The 20,137-nt window shown below is 35.3% G+C and overlaps 2 protein-coding genes across 2 annotated transcripts in view; one reads left to right on the top strand and one right to left on the bottom strand.

Moving 5' to 3' along the window:
- The window catches only part of Elovl7 (ELOVL fatty acid elongase 7), a 44,211-nt gene extending 38,312 nt beyond the window's left edge, over positions 1 to 5,899 (bottom strand). The window contains exon 1 of the mRNA XM_034968641.2: positions 5,735 to 5,899. The gene's annotated coding sequence lies outside the window, so the exon portion shown is untranslated. The remainder of the gene's footprint in view (positions 1 to 5,734) is intronic.
- Positions 1 to 20,137, top strand: part of Lkb1 (Lkb1 kinase) — a 137,394-nt gene that overhangs the window by 101,558 nt on the left and 15,699 nt on the right. The window lies entirely within an intron of this gene.

The raw sequence follows: 20,137 nt of genomic DNA, 5'->3' as shown, positions 1-20,137 counted from the left end.
ACCCTGACTATGTAGGGTACAGCATTCTTAAACTGAATCACTATATTCAGGAACTGCGGACGATGCGAACCTATTTTTAGTGCCAAGCATAGACTTCACCATTGAACTTCGGATCCCAAATCCTCAATCCTGATGATGCAAGGTACTGAACTCCTAAACCATAAAGATTCACGAACTGCTCCTGGTGACGTTCACTTTATAGTGAACGGTCTGTACGTAAAGTCATTACAGTAAAACAGATGATGCCCGCGACTTCGTCCGCGTTTATTTAGGTTTTTAAAAATCCTGTGGGAACAAATACCATTTGACACCCACAATTTCAGATTATTCATCTATGGATAGTTCACTCTGCTGTTAAGCTGTAAAACAAAATGTTATTACTAGGTATATACTGGGTATATAACACGTAAGCTCGAAGCTGACAGATTAGGTAGGTACAGCTAGAACGATTCTGACGATGAACATAAGATTATGGCGATGTAGCATATTTTACGCATTTTCTATGTCCATCTCGAAATGAAATGATAAGTATTTTTATAAGAACCTTGTACCAAATAAACCTGTGTGAGAATGATAAATATTTTATTTTAGGTATGCAATTTGGTCAATGACTTTTGTAAAAGTATCAGAGCATTAAAGCCTTCATTGATTGCGAAAACAATGTTGAACATAAAATATTTTTACGCTATGAACTTTATCTTTGCATGGATGAATCTAGTGATAAGATTAAGTTTCGCGGTTTATTTTTAATGCAGTTCATACCTTAATGGAATTACATTAAAAGGCTCGACATAAACAAACCACTCTCCACAGCCACTCGTGCTGGCGGCACCTCACATAATGCAAACAAAAAAAAAATTGATTGATGAGTGACTCGTTTGTGAGGGCCTTTAACTATAGATTAGGTATTTTATCGGTGGTGGTACTTATCCTATACTTAAAGGATGAGTACGGAATGACCCACTGCAACGATCGCGCAAAGTGGAAGCGGCTTAGCGTGAAATAGAACTTTTGAAAGCCGGTATAAAAGTTACGAAGTAGAGATTGGACGATCGCACAGGCAGAATGCAAAAAAATTACATCAAAACCTTTTCATATGCTACCTAACTTAACGTACCTTGTGAAAAAACACACAGCAGAATCTCACGTAAACATTAATCCCGTTTTTTTTTTCCGCGCACACACGGTCATCGACCTTGAGACGCTAAAGAGTGTGCAGGCGGGAACACTTACATCGCTGGGTGTTAGAAACACATCAGTTAACAGTTAACATCAGTTAAATTAATGCAGCAAACGATTGTTATTATGCAAAAATTGGAATATAAATTTTTTCTGAAATACCACCTGTGAAATATCAGTGTTATTGATCTTAATTTTGAATTTGAGACATAGGTGGATAATATTAGTGAGCTATAAAATCAACATAGATAAATACAAATCTTGTACGACTTCCAGATTTTCTTGTTATACTAGATTTTATAATGAACAAGAATAGATGCCCTCAAGGGCACGAGAGGTTTTTAGGGTTCCGTACCTCAAAAGGAAAAACGGAACCCTTATAGGATCACTTTGTTATGTGTCTGTCTGTCTGTCAAGAAACCTACAGGGTACTTCCCGTTGACGTAGAATCATGAAATTTGGCAGGTAGGTGGGTCTTATAGCTGGCTTTAGAGGAAAATCTAAAAACCGTGAATTTAGGGTTAGATCACACATAAAAATTAAATTGTGGTCATGAACTAATAATTAGTATTTTCAATATTCGAAGTAAGATAACTATATCAAGTGGGGTATCATATGAAAGGGATTAACCTGTGCATTTTAAAAAAGATTTTTGTTTATTTTTATGCGTCATAGTTTTTGAATTATCGTGCAAAATGTCGAAAAAATACGACTGTAGTACGGAACCCTCAGTGTGCGAGCCTGACTCGCACTTGGCCGGTTTTTTCTTTTTTTCTAATACCAACTTTACAGAAATAAGTAGGTATGTACCTATACCTACCTATAGTTCGCGACAGTTTGAGATGGTAATCTGGGCATGAGGCGGAAGGACGTCCTGCACACCCGCACGTCACCCGAGCTCGCCAGCATCGGGCTAGCGCAGGGGCTGTGCGGGTGTGCGGGGTGTTCTCTCCACGATTGCCATCTCGACTTGTCTCGTACTATATCTCATCCTACGAAGTAAACAGTACCTAATACACTCGTAGATATCACGTGTGTTTGTTCGTTTACCTATACCTACTTAGGTACGAGTATATTAGTGGACAATAATTCAATGCCTAGGTACGTAATTCAGGTTTTACGTGTCTTTTGAGTTGCTTAAGACCAGCATATTATGCTTTTTTATTCAACGTTGTGTTCTTTTTTTGTGAAATAGCCTGCCTGGGTTTTTCAGACGTAGGTAAATAATGTCAGGGTATGTGTTTAAACGCAATTGTAATGAGTAGGTGAGTAGTAGGTACTAGGTACCTATCCTTTAGTTAATATAGCAAAAAGAGATCTTTTTTTCCTGATTGCAAAAATGTTATTAGTTTAATAGCTGTCTGAGTAACGTTTCCCTTATAATTGCCAAAAAAGTATAAGGTAAACATTGTGATAAATAAGGCTTTGTTGTGACGCATTGTCAGCTTCATATCATTAGCTGACGTCATGATAAATAACTATAACGGGTAAAAATAGTATTGAGATTAATCGAGTAGGAAGTAAAGAAAAGATCTCCTAATTCATAATGTAAATAATAGATACTATCAAAATTTATCTAAGTGCCTAAAATTTATATTTACACGTTCCTGGTATTTTTTCAGTTTTTTTAACTTTATCTTTCTTTTGAAAATTTTTGATTTTCCTGACAAATAAAAATACTTTATCAGTAGGTAAGTAGGTATTAGTACAAGAAAATGTGTGTATTCAAGGGTCGGTCCTTAAGCCTCACACTTTCACAATGCGTAGTTTTAGATTCGCTACGTTTTCCTTTGAACATCGAGTTTCTAGAGGTCGAATCGGGGGCAAAAACGTAATTTCTGATTTGTAACAGAAGGAGATTTCATTTTTTTTAATGCGTATGCCAACCATTCTTAACTTTGGCTCTTTTACTTTATGAGTTTAAGGATCCCACATAGTTTCGTCCAGACCATCAGACTGTAAATGTTCGTCACAGACAATATCTACTGAAACTGTCAAAGTTGTAAAGTTGAAATTGGACACAGATATAAAAACTTGCTACGGCTACATAGATACAAATACATATACCTATACATAATATGATTAAAATTTGCGTACCCCCTTAAATGATAATCGTTAGATAAATCGTAAAATAAAAAGATGTTTTAAAGTCATTAAGAGATTTTTGAACAGTTATTAAAATAAATCTAAAGTTATACCTACCTAGTTAGTCTCAAAGTTTTTACGAGTTGAATGTAGGTATTTGAGGAAAATATTAATTTGAGAATAACATAAAGTTATAGGCAGGTACCTAAAATAAAAAACTAATGAGATAATGCGGTCAGTGTAGCGTAAATTTCAAACAAACGTTTGATATTCTAGTGCGAAAAAAAAACTTACATTGTGTCTAATCTATCTAAGTATTTTTATATAAGGAAAAGGTGACTGACTGTTCTATCAACGCATAGCTCAAACTACTAGAAGACGGATCGGGCTGAAATTAGGCTTCTGCTAAGAAAGGATTTTTGAAAATACAACGCCTAAGAGCGTAAATAGAGATTTTAAATTTATGCAGTCCACGCGGATGAAGTCGCGAGAATAAGCTAGACGGGTATAGACGGGTTTTATAAGCTACTATACGGAACCCTACCTTATGCGTTTTCTGACACGCACTGGATCAGACTTTAATCAAATGAGTTGGAAGTCGTCCAAGTAGCACTCGCATACCTCTCATAAGATAGTAGTTTTAGTTATTTAGATCTTTTATAAATTCCGTGAATATTTTTTATAATTTGTTATGCTTTATGTACATCCCACGGCTTTATTTTGTAATTTTATACGATACCAACATGCATTTTGCGTAATTTTGAGATAATATTATGTTTTCATGTTAATAAACGTAGTTACGGTAATCCGACAAATTGCATGGAGATGTTAAATCACGATGTTTGTCTGTACATAATAAAGGTCAGATTTACGTAAACACATGTTTATATTATTTACCAAGTTATAAGTAGGTACTAGGGATCTCTAACTTTTCGGAGTTACATATGTGCATTGAAATTAAATAACACTCGTTTTAAGGGTGAAGGAAAACATCGTGAGGAAACCAGCATGCCTAGGAGTTCTCCATAGTGTTCCCGAAAGTGTGTGAAGTCTGAAAGAAAATCTGCAGGAAAACCAAGGTCACCAACATAGCCATATCATCATGAAGCTGAAGTGGCAGGGACCATGCTTGTCGTAGTGGCGATGGCCGTTGTAACCGAATAGTCCTAGAGTGGATTCCGTAGATATACCTACGACATAAAAAGGGTGGCGGAAAGCGGCTGGATGAGGAAGGCCTATGCCCAACAGTGGACGTCTGCAGGCTGAAAATGATTATTAAATAAATTAAGTGCCTGCAAGCATAATGTAAGACACCTTATGTAGAGGACCTTATGGAGATAGACTTGAGAAGGTCAAGGTAACGTAGCATCGTATTGCAGCAACCAATATGAAAGCAATCTATCTAAACACTAGCTGATGCCCGCGACTTCGTCCGCGTGGAATTAGGCTTTTAAAAATCCCGTGGGAACTCTTTGATTTTCCGGGACAAAAAGTAGCCTATGTCACTCTCCAGGGTATAATCTATCTCCATTCCAAATTTCATCCAAATCCGTTCAGCCGTTTTTGCGTGATTGAGTAACAAACATCCAAACATCTAAACATCCAAACATCCAAACATCCAAACATCCAAACATCCAAACATCCACACTTTCACATTTATAATATTAGTAGGATAGGATAAAGGATAAACTGATTGGACTGAGTCGGGAACTGCGATTATTATTTTCTCTATAACATAGACCACTATGAAAGAATTTGCAGAAATTTCCCCCGGCCGAGCGGCCCCGGGGTGGGTTGGCTAGTAAACAATAAACATAAGATACCAATAATGTTTTGTGTTTACAAAGACATCTCGCATTAATATTATACTATAACTACCTGCTATACGTTAGTACAATTATGTATTCTGTGCTACTAGTCAGTGCCCAGCATTTCATTCGGCATTCAACACTTTTTGAGTTTATTTGATGAAATGATTTTTTAAAGGGAAAAGCACCCTGCTAGTTTTAATTTTTAATTTAAATAATTAAATAAAATACGCCCAAATTGAAAACCTTCTTCTAGTTTGGGAGTCAGTTGAAAATATTTTTAAATATTTCCAAATTGAAATTAAAATGATTGTTTCTGACAGTTCCCATTAAAACTGGTAAACGATAATATTCTACTAGCTAGGTACCTAGTTACATTTAAAATTGTCACGAAAATAAAACTTTGCAGCAATGTTGAAACAGGTATATAAGTACGAAGTTATATTGTATAAATATAATATTCTTAATTTAAAATTAATTTATTCTCTCACTTGAATTAATCCATAGTTCACGTTAAGATTAAAAGTATGCCATAAAGATGATATTTCAGAAAACAGTAATTTTCCATAATGTTTATCTCGAGTACCTACCTGTTAGCATTTATTATTATCCCACATTGTATCCACAACGCACTTAAGAAACTATTGCTAAATTAAACTCACCTGAAATTCCGCTTTCACACAACAAAGTCACTGAAATGCACTAAAATACGAATGATAAGATGCGATTCAAAGGCCTACGACCGGAAACAATACCTTCTTTGAGATCTGTACCGGCAATGTGCGGGTCACTCGCGGATAAACATGCAATGCGCGCGCGCCGCTATCTGCCGTCTATATATCTTGATCACTGTGACGTCATGCGCGCTACGATAACCAACATAATATAAAAACACCAAAAACGTGCTATATCTATTTCCCTGTATGTTTATTGGACCAATTTTTTTAAAAATAATATTATACCATACCTACTAGTTACCATAATTTTAATAATAAATTATAAGTAATATTTTCTTTTGTATTTATTTATACGCCTACTACCTTGATAATACGGTGTAGTATGTTTAATATAGATTTAAATAAATAAGCTGTAGGTACCTATCTAAAAAATATTTATAATAATATGTTTTAATAGTTTTCACATCGATGACGCAGGTACCACAGAATCCAAATAAGGTAATACAAATGTTACTTGCTGTCGGTAGTACTGGGACAGCGTGTCGCCGATTTTTCAACAAATATAGTTCGAAAGAACGTGACTAAACGTCCAAAGCTATTTGACGTACTAATCAATTGTTGATGATAGTTTTACAATTTCTATTGGCATGTGTTTGCAGACACAGTTCGAGAGAAACACTAACGTACATAATGTATATTTATTATAACGTACATAATACATATAAATACACATTATTATGAATATTGGTATTTGCAACTCTAATTTTTAGCAAACCTTTTGGCAAAGAAAGTGTATTTTGCTAACCGACTGCGGCAAAGCCCAAAGAAGCGTTATTAGTGATTCTCTAATCAATTGATTTGAATTTAGTGTGATGGTGCTGGCATACTCATATTACTTACAATTTACAAATGATCTACAAAAGCTCCTTAAAATATCAAAATAAAAAAGCTAAATTAAATTGTAACGCGATTCAAATACATCTGTTTTTTATAAAAAAAAGAGCACTGATGATTTTTATGTGCTTTAAATGGAGACAATCTCACGCTTACCTATATAGTATATTACTCTTCTATATATATTCTCATTTCTGTGGTAGGTATCATGGTCTAACGGGTAAAGCAGGCTGCTTAGTCAGAGTGAAGCGTATTTGGGGTTAGGATGAAACCAGCACAGATATTATGAAGGTACTACTAGCCTACGCTCGCGACTTTGTCCGCGTGGACTACACAAATTTTAAACCCCAATTTCACCCCCTTAGGAGTTGTATTTTCCGAAAATCCTTTCTTAGCGGATGCTACGTCATAATAGCTATCTGCATGCCAATTTCAGCCCGATCCGTCCAGTAATTTGAGCTGTGCGTTGATAGATTAGTCAGTCAGTAAGTCATCTTTTCCTTTTATATATTACTGGCTTATGCTCGCGACTTCGTCCGCATGGACTACATAAATTTCAAACCCCTATTTCACCCCCTTAGGGGTTGCATTTTCCAAAATCCTTTCTTAGCGGATGCCTACGCCATAATAGCTATCAGCATGCCAAATTTCAGACCGATCCATCCAGTAGTTTGAGCTGTGCGTTGATAGATCAGTCAGTCAGTCAGTCACTTTTTCCTTTTATATATATACTAGCTTATGCTCGCGACTTCGTCCGCGTGGACTACACAAATTTCAAACCCCTATTTCACCCCCTTAGGGATTGAATTTTCAAAATCCTTTCTTAGCGGATTTCTACGTCATAGTAGCTATCTGTATGCCAAATTTCAGCCCGATCCGTCCAGTAGTTTGAGCTGTGCGTTGATAGATCAGTCAGCCAGTCAGTCAGTCAGTCAGTTCAGTCACTTTTTCCTTTTATATATTAGAAGAAAAAGATATGAGATTAAAAAGTAGGTATTCAGCAAGTGCAGCCTAAAAAAGCGGGTCCCAGGTAGAAACTATCTAATAGTACCCAAGATCAATCAGTAGAATTTCTATGGACTTTACCTATATTATATGTAAGTAAATATATAATTTAAAGTCCATAGAAATTCTACTGAGAGTTAAAAATATAAATTATACCAGATTTTTTAGTTTTTCAGTTAAACAGTATTCGATGGTGATGGAGTCGGTGGATTTGGTGTGCAGAGTGCTTTACGGATAACAAAGCGTAATTTGTGACAGAGAACCAACCCGCAGTTTTTTTGCAAAATCATCCTTAATGTGCACATTTGGAGAAAATGAAGGAATACTCAAATCAAAACTACATTAATATTGTTTTTTTGTGATTTCATCCGAATACAATTCTTGCTACCTATACTTACTGTATTTTCATCTACACTAATATTATAAAGAGGTATTTGTATGTTTGTTTGTAGGGAGTAATCGCTGGAACTACTGAACTGATTTTGAAAATTCTTTCACCAATGGAAAGCTTCTTCAATTTTATTTTCAAGCAACCATGCGAAGCCCGCTGCCCGGGTGGTCGCTAGTATAACATAAAGTTAATATGTTTGTTATTCCTTGTCGTAGGACAAGGAATAGGGTGAAGGGTCAGACTCTTTTATGGAAAGTATCTCACCCAATTCTTCACATGACTAAAATGCTGCTAATAAAGAAAAATCATTATGCATAAAATTAAAGAAAAATCTGTTTTAGAATGTAAAGGTAAAGCGCTTTCTAAATATAATACCCCACTTGGTATAGTTATCTTACTTTGAACATTGAAAATATTCTTATTCAATACTATTTCTATAAGAATACTTTATAATATTAGACTAGACTAGAACTTCGTATTTGTATAATAATGAAGGTCTAGCACATGCTAGACCTCCATCTAAATAAATAAAATTCAAAGTCCTGACTGACTGACTGACATAGATATCAACGCACAGCCTAAACCGCTGGTCCTAAATACATGAAATTTGGAGGGTCTATTCTTTGTGAAGAGTAGGTATCCACTAAAAAAGGATTTTTCGAAATTCCATCCCAAACTGGGTTAAATGAGGGATGGAAGTTTGTATGAAAGTCGGTAATTTCTCAAGCTATTTGCATGAAAATTGGTATTTGGGTTTTCGATTACAAATGAAGAAATACGTGTTTCAGGATTTTAGGAAAATTCGCCCATAAGGGTGGTAAAATAGGGGATGTAAGTTTTTATGGGAAAGTTTTAATTAGGTATTGATATTATAATTGACTTGAAATTTGGAAAGTAGGTTTTTTCTTGAGGTTAGGTGTCAGCTAAGAAACGACTATGAGAAAATAACGTAACCAGAGGGTGCCAACGAGATCCTATTACTAAGCCTCCGCTGTCCATCCGTCCGTCCGTCCTTCCATCCGTTTGTCTGTCAGCGGGCTGTATCTTATGAACCGTAATAGGGTAGAGAGCTAAAATTTTCACAAATTGTGTATTTCTTTTGCCGCTATTACAGATATATACCTAGATATGCAACTAGCGTGGCTCCCTCAGTCCCTCTTGCTTAAGCAGAGGTACTTACTTGTGAAATGTTATTTCTTCTATTTTACGTTCGCTTCGGCTATTGAAGCCTAAAGTATACTGCAACCCACCATTGCACAACAACTTCAAAAACAAAAAACAACAAAACAAATCAGTTATTTCTTTAAAATAGTTTAGAGAACATAACCTCACTTCACGTTGTTTGTCAAGATCTCACGTACAAAATACATCTTGACAAAAAAAAAAGTGGCCACGGTGATAAGGACTAAAAATAATAATTTTGTCACGTTCTAATAAGAGCTCAAATGCATTTAGCCATCTCTCTCTAGCAGTAAGAGTCACAATAGGGCTACTTCTATAGGTATTTATTCTGAGGCCGCTAGAACGACAAATAGTAAACATTTCAAAATGACCGCCATGACAATAAAAATAAAATAAGAAGAGTTATTTCTTGTACGATGGTACGGAACCCTTTGTGTGTGAGTCGGACTCGCACTTGATCAATTTTTGTATATTATATCCTCTCCGTATTGATATAGAGCAGGAACGACATTATGGTAATACTTTGGACTCTGATTTTTGACACACCTATCTAGTATGTCATTTGGTTTAAATATTTCGAATTCGCACACGAAATTACCATAAAAGTTGTAAATATCTACCAATTACTTACGTCAGAATCGTTAAAACTCGTTTGTACAAAAATGTCACCTCATATTGAATTCAGTGGTCCCAATCCTGTCGGACAACAATCTCTAAAGGATGATGGGCCAAGTTGACCAGCATATTCAAGAAAAACCACTTGCCCATGAAATGAAAGCTTATACCACACGCTTCAATTTTTATTACGGGCAGAACGCTGTAAATCACCGGAGAAAATAGATATCACCCCTGCTAATACCACAAACGTGCAGTTCTTATTAGCATTAGTAGTAATAATTATTATAAGTAGGTAGTCAAATAGGAGATGATGGAAAATTCCATCAGGATCACTCCAAGTTTGCAATAAAGTTGGGAAAGCAATATATCTCTTAAATATATAAAACGAAAAGGTGACTGACTGACTGATCTATCAACGCACAGCTCAAACTACTGGAGGAATCGGGCTGAAATTTGGCATGCGGATAGCTATTATGACGTAGGCATCCGCTAAGAAAGGATTTTTGAAAATTCAACCCCTAAGGGGGAGAAATAGGGGTTTGAAATTCGCAAGTCGCAAGCATAAGCTAGTTCAGCAATAAACCGCTTCTATCACTACTTCTTCTACTTAAATCACTCCAGTACGCAATAAATATCGTCACTGACGTCATAAATCTTTCTAGTTCGTACGCTCATTAAGTACCTACCTGAAAATAGCAACGTTGCAACTTGCATTGCATGCAATCAAGCTCGGCCTCTCCGCTCTCCGCACTGCAAAGGTTCTACTTGAGTGTCACTCTAAGGTTAATCACCCAAGTAATAAGCTTACCAAAAATGCAGCAAAATCATGAACCATCTCCATAGTTGATGGAATTTGCACAAAAATCGTTACAAAAAATAAAACTTTTATGTCCTCGACTGTATACCCGGTAGTTTTATGGGATAAACTATTGTGTTACAGTACAGTACTCAACTGCAGGTTAAAAGCCATAAACTAACAAAGTAATTAATTAGAACTCTATTGGTTATCAGGCCAGGGTCCATACAAAAATACCCATCCTCCTTTATTTACAGGTGTAAATAAAGGAGTAAAACAGGATGGGCAGTAAAACATTGCTATCCTTTTCTGCAGGGAACATTATTAGAGGAATAGCTGTATTTTTAGGTTTTAGACGTATCATTTTCCTTAGTTTAATTTAATAAAATAAAATAAAAATTTTTTTTTTTCAAATTAGCTATCAAACATCGTGACTTTAACGGTGCGATGCGGTGCGGTGCGCTGCGCTGCGGTGGATTGCGGTGCGTTGACAGGGCAGGCACGTTGTTGTGTCAGTCAGCTTCTTTTTTTAATAATAATTAATTATAATTATTATAGTGCAGATAATTATGGTGCATATGGTAGTAAATACATTAATTTTGGTGATTACTGATGCCCATCTGTAGCAAAGCCTAAGAAAGTATAAAAATGATTATTGTATTTGCTTAATTGCGTATACGCGTAGTATAGTTCTTACTCTGTGGTAGATGTAGTATGGTGCTCGTTATAAAATAAAACTGAATTTGCAGTGTATTGCCATGTAAGGCGTGCAAGGTTAAATGATATAATTTAATTTAAAAATATACTTAAAATAATCATATTAATTATCGCCGCCTATTGAAACTGCCTTTATATTTTGCAATAAAAAATTTTTTTTGAGTATGAATAAAATACATAAATTAAGTAATAAGTACAACCTATATTTGTAGTAACGATAAAGGAAGTTGATAATACTTAAATAATTACATATTATAAACTTATCTAGGTATCTACTTACTTATAATTATGATTTGTGACGACGACGGGACAATCGAGCAAAAGGAAAACTGCAGAGTAAGTAATCAAAGTGATGATCTACGAATCAATGTTATTCGTAAGGGTGGAGTATGTATATGTCACGACTCACGAGTGATTCGATCACACCTTTATATAAAAGTGTATAATATCTAATATACAGTAAATGACGAGAACTTAATTATGAATAGAATATTTGAAACGGATTGAAGAGTGTTTAGTTTGTTTAACAAATTATCTTAAGTAAGTATTTTTTACATTCATCTTATACCTTACAATCAAGAGAAACCTATATTTTGGATGCATTTATTTATCGACGGCCAAAATGTAGAGATTTAGATAGAATGTTATGGAACGGCTTTTTCCAGGTTCGCCAACCGGTTTCCGACCAGTCGGATTCCTAAAGTTTTATATCGAGTCCGAAGTCAGATGTGGATTCCCCACATACATCCGGATGTAAAATTTGAATAACTAAGTACAGTATACTGCGTGATTGTGATTTCTGGACTTTTTGACAGTCTAAATAGGTATAATGTATATTCTTAACTTAAAGGAAAAGCTGACTGACTGACTGATCTATTCAACGCACAGCTCAAACTATGGACAGATCAGGCTGAAATTGGGCATGCATATAGCTATTATAACGTAGACATCCGCTAAGAAAGCGTTTTTGAAAATTCAACTCCCAGGTAAAATAGGGGTTTGAAGTTTCAATATAGCTAATCCTGGCTGTACACACGTGGTTAGTTTTTTGACTACAGCTAGTATATCGTATCACTGACTATAGAACGCGGCGTTGGACGACGTCATTCAGATTTTGCAGATACCGTTGATCCGCGTTGTTAAAAGCTCTTTTATGCAAATTATAATAAGCGAACGCTTATCCCGTTTTATAACAGTAAAATTATAATCAAAAGACTATAATGAGTTGCAATGCTTCGCCAGGGAGCTATCACTCATTTTGTTATTCATTAAAGAGACAGTCTGCTACATAATAATTGCGCCAAAAGTTTTTTTATTCAGAAACATAGACTGCAATCTCACCTTAGCAAATCACTTGAGCGGGCAAATCTGGAAGGGTTATGGCAGTTTATACCATTGATTTACACGGCATCGTACAGGTACTAGCGTGGTATAACTAGTCGAAGCCTCCTATCAGACAGTGTGCCGGGGAAGCGGAAACGATTGTATCATCATCATAGGTACCAACTTTGATGAGGTCCATCATTCAAGTGGAAATAGGTACTATGAAACCAGTTTAAAAATATATTATAAAGATACAGAATTCATGATTATGCAAATTAGACGTAAATAATATCTAATTAATCATAGGTATCGTGAAATGAATAATATTCTATTCTAAATGTATTTCCGATGCAGCTGGTACCGATTCAATGTCGGTCAATATTTTACGTTGTGTGCTATTTAGCACTTATTTGAAGCTTTTTGCACAATTAAGGTCATAGCTCATTAGAGCCACCCGGCACCCGATCTGCACCGCTTCGACTCGCGCGGTCTGTATTCTTTATATGGATTTCTATGGACATACGCTCAGTGCTACATCAACTCCGTAACGTCAGCGGATCGCCTCGCCCGGAGTTGATATAATGAGCGTATACGTGTCCATATAAAAAAACTAACCGCGCGAGTTGAGGTGGTGCTCGGGTTGGCTCTAATCAGTACCCTTATTATAAATGCGAAAGTGTGTTTGTTTGTTGGTTTGTCCTTCAATCACGTCGCAACGGTGCAACGGATTGACGTGATTTTTTGCATGGGTATAGATAAAAACCTGGAGAGTGGCATAGGTTATTAATGACAGTAAGTATAAGGTATGTATAGGTGCACACGTTAAAATTACCAAAAAAGTTGACCACCGGACATGGACCATGGAATTTTAAGTTTTTATTAGGTGACTGAATGGAAAATTGTAAATTTTACCTACTCCAAATATGTTACCTATTATATTATTATATTCCATACTAGCGCTTCGCACGGGTAGCTTAGGTATTACAATTTTCGTAAAGATCTCTAATTTTTTGAAAGTAAAATACAGCCTATGTCACTCAAGACAGGAGTAATATTATATTAGTTTTCTAGTGTAAGAATTTTTAAAATCAGTTCTGTAATTCCAGAGATTACCCCCTACCAACAAACTTAAACACTTTACCTCTTTTCAATATTAGTATAGATGTACTTATGGCGAGCCTTATATTTTTATTTTTATAATACCTGTTTGAGATGAGCGCTGAAGATCATTGAACTTTCAACTTAAGTACTTATATTTTTTTATTTCAACAAAAAGCTTTTACTAGTTTATATTATCTAATAGTAAAGTAACTTTTGATGTAATTTTATAAGTATGTCACTTTAGAACATTGTTGTAGAAATCTTTGTGGTCATAAACTACAGAAATCTTATAGACGAGTCACATTTTGTTAAATTTTAAGGGTGTCTGATGGCATTGGGTTTCCACTATATTAAGTGGCTGGCAATGTGTGACCATTTGTAATACTATCCCGAAGAACATATAAAAATGCACTTTATTCTTTGATGAAAGTGGGCAGTAATTTTATACACTTTTGTTACCTGTTATCTGCCAAAGCCACCATGATAGAAACTTCATAGTCTGTGATCGTTCCTACGTCTGTGTTGGGGACAATGCGCAGACAAACTTTCAGCTTTTATATAAAATAACGAGGGTCTGGCTCGCTCTCTCTCTGTATTAATATTACTATTATTGTGTTTGTCGGACCTTAGCGATTTTCCAGTAGAGTCCCTCTTAAGTTCCTGACTGAAATTCACTGTTTAAAAAGATTTCTATCTATAAGTATATTTTTGCAAATGTTGAGATATTGTTCAATTGAGGGAAAATTTATCGTATTTGATAAATATAGAGATTGGGCTTTTGTGATAGAGATTTTATTTGAAACAATGACAGATTGAATCTACTATTTCTTATTTACATAATTATTATGATATTATCATTGATTTGGATTAACAGAAATCCAAAGCATAGAGTAAGAAGACAAATATAGAATAGATGATTCTTAAAAACAATAATTGGGATCACAGTCAGTAAAATATGGTTTTCAATTACGAAAAAGCTTGGTCTTGACTCTTGAAATCCATACCTTCATAAACCACTCTGGTCTCTGCTCTGGGGTCTATTTATTACTTTTATTCGGGTCGATGCCCTACTACGATAAACAAGCTTTGAATGCCCACATTGAATACCAGTAACATCCTAATAATGTACGACGGTTAAGCGAAGGTAATCATTTGCATTTTTTATTTATTAAAAATATTACATAAAACTTAAATCTAGCCTCGTCTTATTACTGTACAAATCATGCCCTGGTGACAATACTGGTTACATCTCTACGTTGGACAGCCAGGATGATACAGAAGCCGAGATTTTAGTTCTATGTGAACCACTAGTTTCGATACAGCCAATAATAATATCATTCAATACTAATTAGTACCTACTTACTACTAACCTACTATTTTGGAATTTGTGCTTTTATATACCTGCCGGTACTAGGAAATAGATACGAGTGGGTAAAACAATATATGTCTGTAGGTATATAGCGAGAGGATAGGTCTCTGCTAGGTAGGAACACGGGATGTTTATTATTTTGGCAAATTAATATTTAGGTATATCTTCTTAGATTTATTTTATTTTTTGCTTCGTAAAACCATCACGGAGATACCTGCGTAGTTATATTTATAAATAATAGGGCAATATAAAAATACCTAAATCACAGTTTAATGCTAATAAAACCAACTAAGTAAGACGTGAACTAAGTAGGTAGGTAATAATTAAACAAAGCGTACCTAATAATACAAACTTATTATACTTAGGTACTATACTATATTAATGCTAATAAAACCAACTATGTAATTAAATAACAAAACGTCACAAACAATTTACTTAGTAGGTAATAAAAAAAATGTTTTCATTCCTACGTTATAACTAACAAATTAAAATATTTTTTTAAATATCAAAAAACACATTAATTAGTAAAGTACGCGGACTCTATGATTATAACGAGTGAGACCTCAACATGTAGAACAAGATAATTTAATTATTATTATTGTAGTAAGTAACATTGTTATTAATTATTATCTGCATAAATATCAATAACATAGCCTTCGTGGTTTACCGATCCATATTATAAGCAATTATTGACACATAGTATTTTATCTATTTCCTAGTTGACTACTTTGCTTGGAAACCCTACTCAATTTTCTTTAAATATACCTATATTATATATATTATTAGAATGAAAACCACTTTGATATACTTTAGTAGGCTTTTATTCACTGTTCACATAGTAATTATTATTTATTTCAACACAAGAGCAAACACCACTTTCTACGCGGCGCGCCATTTCAGAGTGACGTTTCCCAAGATTCGCTACTCTGCAGAGCACACCACAGATAATACAATCACCTAGTTTTTATCCGTCTAACAATACCTAAGTATATCAACTTAAACAGTACTTTAGGTTGATAAAGCCACAAGTTGAGCTAGATACCTACAAATTGCTCCAACTAAAACCTAACTAAACTAAAATATTACTGGTTCTAATTCAATGTGTAATCAATATCCATGCTATTAAATAAATGCGAAAGTGTTTCTATCTGTCTGCTACCTTTACACGCCCTATCCGTTTAATCCGTTTAAATTTTGACGCGATATAGGTAGGTAGTAGGTACCCATCTCACCCTCTCGAGAGGACACACGTTCCTGGTTGGGATAGTGATGGGTTGATGATGATGAAATTCACGTGGATGAAGTCACGGCCAGGCATCATATTCTATTTCACACAGACGATAGCAGATTCCCGGAGACAGCTGATATACCAAGGCTACTTTTTATCCCAGAAAATCACATTCACAGGATTTAAAAAAACCTAAATCCACGCGGATGATTCCGGAATCAACGTCGTTGTCATTATCTAGGTAGGTATAGTCTATTATAAAATAAGAAGAAACTGGATGACTGACTGATATTAAGTATAGTACGCGACAGGTTGAAATGGCAATCGGGAAGGGGACGCCCCGCACACCCGCATAGCCACCGCGCAAACCCGGTGTGGGTTAGCGCAAGTGACGTGCGGGTGTGCGGGGTGTCTCGCCGCCTCATACCCCGATTGCCATCTGGACCTATCGCGGACTGTAGGTATATCAACGAACAGCTGAAACTTCAGAAAGAAATTTGAGATTTTACGAGTAGGTTCTCTCAATGACATGAACCCCCACTAAAAATTCCCAGTGGATCTTTAAAACTTTAATCCACACGAATGAAGTCACAGGAAAACGTAAAGTAATAATTTTAGGAAAAATCTCTGAATAGGTAAGGTAGGTATCTCTATAAAAACAAACTAACGATTAATTTGTAAATTCACTTACACAATAAACAAAACTGATTTGAAGTACCTACTTATATTAATAATTATTGTTGTTGGCTTCCTTGATGATTCAAAAAGTACCACAGTATACGCCCATCTGCCAATAGATAACTAACGTGACAGCTGCGCCCTAGCGCCCATGTTTCCCCCTATTATTAGGAACTATCCATAGTAATCCATGATAATCTAAATATATAAAAGGAAAATGTGACTGACTGACTGACTGATCTATCACCGCACAGCTCAAACTACTGGACTGATCGGGCTGAGATTTGGCATGCAGATAGCCATTATGACGTAGGCATCCGCTAAGAAAGGATTTTTGAAAATTCAACTCCTAAGGGGCTGAAATAGGGGTTTGAAATTTGTGTAGGTAGTCCACGCGGATGAAGTGGCGAGCATAAGCTAGTTTTAAATAAGTGCGAAAGTTTGCGTCTGTTTTTTTTACTCAGATACAAGTTAGCCCTTGACTGCAGTCTCACCTATCTATCTGACTCTCTATCGGCTAGATTTTATCGGTCCATCCATTGAACCGATTTGACGAAAGGCACAGAGAGCTTGCATCCCGGGGAAGGACGGAGCTTTTCATGCCGGAAAATCTTGGATGAAGTCGCGGGATCTAGTAATAAGTCTTCATTACCTAGTCTATTTATTTACTCTTTATGGAAAACTATTGCATGTTATCAGATTAAGATATTATATTCTCATAAGAGCTCTATCATAATATATCAGTACGTGGTGATAACATAGTGATAAGGACTATACACAGTTCTTACATTCACGTCTTTTATTTGTAAGTACCTATAGGTACGTGTCCTATCAAATTTTTGTCAAAACCTATGTCAAATTATGTCTGAGGAACCCTATTCCTAAACATAAAAAAACCGGCCAAGAACCGAGGGTTCCGTAATACAGTCGTATTTTTTTGTTATTTTCTACGATAAATCAAAAAATAGTACTTATGCATAAAAATAAATAAAAATCAGTTTTAGAAAGTATCTACCTACAGGTAAAGCCCTTTTATGTGTTATAGTAATCTTACTTAAAAAGTTGAAAATACTAATTATTTGATCATGAACACATTTTAATTTTTTTTGTGATTTAACCACCAATTTACGGTTCAGGTTTTTCCCTTTAGGTGTGCTATAAGATCTACCTACCTGCAAAATTTCATGATTCTAGATCAACGGGAAGTACCCTATAGGTTTCTTGACACGACAGTCAACGAAGTGATGCTATAAGGGTTCCTTTTTCCTTTTGAGGTTAATCCTAAAAAAGAAACCAAAACAATTAATTATAAATTAAATTTAAAATTATTCAATCTAATAGTTAAATAAGTACCTAATTATTAAATATGTTTGATTGCAATAAAATAGATTCTACACACCTACTTAGCTAATCAAAGCAAAGGTTAGTCCTTCGAGTACTTCATAATATTCACGATGCTACAGGAAAAACCGCCCAAGTGCGAATAAGACTCGCGCACTGAGGGTTCCGTAGTACAATCGTATTTTATCGACATGTTGCACGATAAATCAAAAACTACTTACTAGATCTCGTTCAAACCAATTTTCGGTGGAAGTTTGCATGGTAATGTACATAATATTTTTTCTTTAGTTTTATCATGCTCTTATTTTAGAAGTTACAGGGGGGGGGGGGGGGGGAGACACACTTTTTACCACTTTGGAAGTGTCTCTCGCGCAAACTATTCAGTTTAGAAAAAAATAATATTAGAAACCTCAATATCATTTTTGAAGACCTATCCATAGGTAACCCACACATATGGGTTTGATGAAAAAAAAATTGAGTTTCAGTTCTAAGTATGGGGAACCCCAAACTTTATTGTTTTTTTCTATTTTTGTAATCTTAATGCGGTTCACAGAATACTTACCAAGTTTCAACGGTATAGCTCTTATAGTTTCGGAGAAAAGTGGCTGTGACATACGGACGGACAGACAGACAGACATGACGAATCTATAAGGGATCCGTTTTTTGCCATACGGCTACGGAACCCTAAAAAGGTTAAGTATCTTTTTGCTTTATAGCTATTTACAATTAATTAACACTTAAATAAATCTACTACGAAAATATTACGGTTTTTATACATTACATTCATTACACTGACCAATAAAAACTTTAAATCCCCCGATGGTTAATTTGTTAGTCAATAATTCTTTCAAGTGAACTCTGTCCAAAGTTCATGCCAATAAAAAATATTATAGACTAGGACCATGTATACACTGTATATACGATCTACATCCTGAGAGGATTAAAAATATTTTTATTCCTCTATATTTTAAGCCTAAGTAAGCTAAAGCTACTGACGCATTGAACTTACTTGATTTTGAAATGATAGTACCTACTTATATCGCGTCACATTATAGTAACAACCTTCCTCGTGAAAATACGAGTATGTTCTGCATGATAGTGAAATCCGTATTGGATTCCATTGAGAAGTTTAAGTATGTACCTATCTACCAGTTTTTTTTTATTTAAAAAAAAATATAGTGGAGTTCTAGGGTTCATCATCATCATCATGATCAACCCATTGCCGGCTCACTACAGAGCACGGGTCTCCTTTCAGAGTGAGAAGGGTTTTGGCCATAGTCTACCACGCTGGCCATGTGCGGATTGGTAGACTTCACACACCTTTGAAAACATTATGGAGAACTCTCAGGCATGCAGGTTTCCTCACGATGTTTTCCGTCACCGTTAGTCAAAGTCAAAGTCAAATGATTTATTCAAAATAGGTAATAAATTACTCTTATTGATTGTCTGGTATAGTGTTAGATTTGTAAGATATAGTGGTGATAATTATAACGCAAACTTAAAACTAAAGCTACGAGGGTTCCAAACGCGCCCAGGTCTGAGAAGAGCCCACAACAAACTCAGCCGGGTATTCTTTTTATTATCACCAAAATAAGTTTGGCAGTGGAAGTGGAGGGTCCAAATTAAACACTGCTGATGTTTCATGTGATTATAATTTATGTCATATTAAGATACATTGGATTTACACTACGTTAAGTTAAATTAAAACAATAACAAGAGGAAGGATCTGACAAACAACGGAATTG

Source organism: Maniola hyperantus, chromosome 5, assembly GCF_902806685.2.
Source record: "Maniola hyperantus chromosome 5, iAphHyp1.2, whole genome shotgun sequence".
Taxonomy (NCBI): Eukaryota; Metazoa; Arthropoda; class Insecta; order Lepidoptera; family Nymphalidae; genus Maniola; species Maniola hyperantus.
The sequence above is the reverse complement of the archived record's forward strand: the minus strand, read 5'-3'. Positions and strand labels throughout refer to the sequence as shown.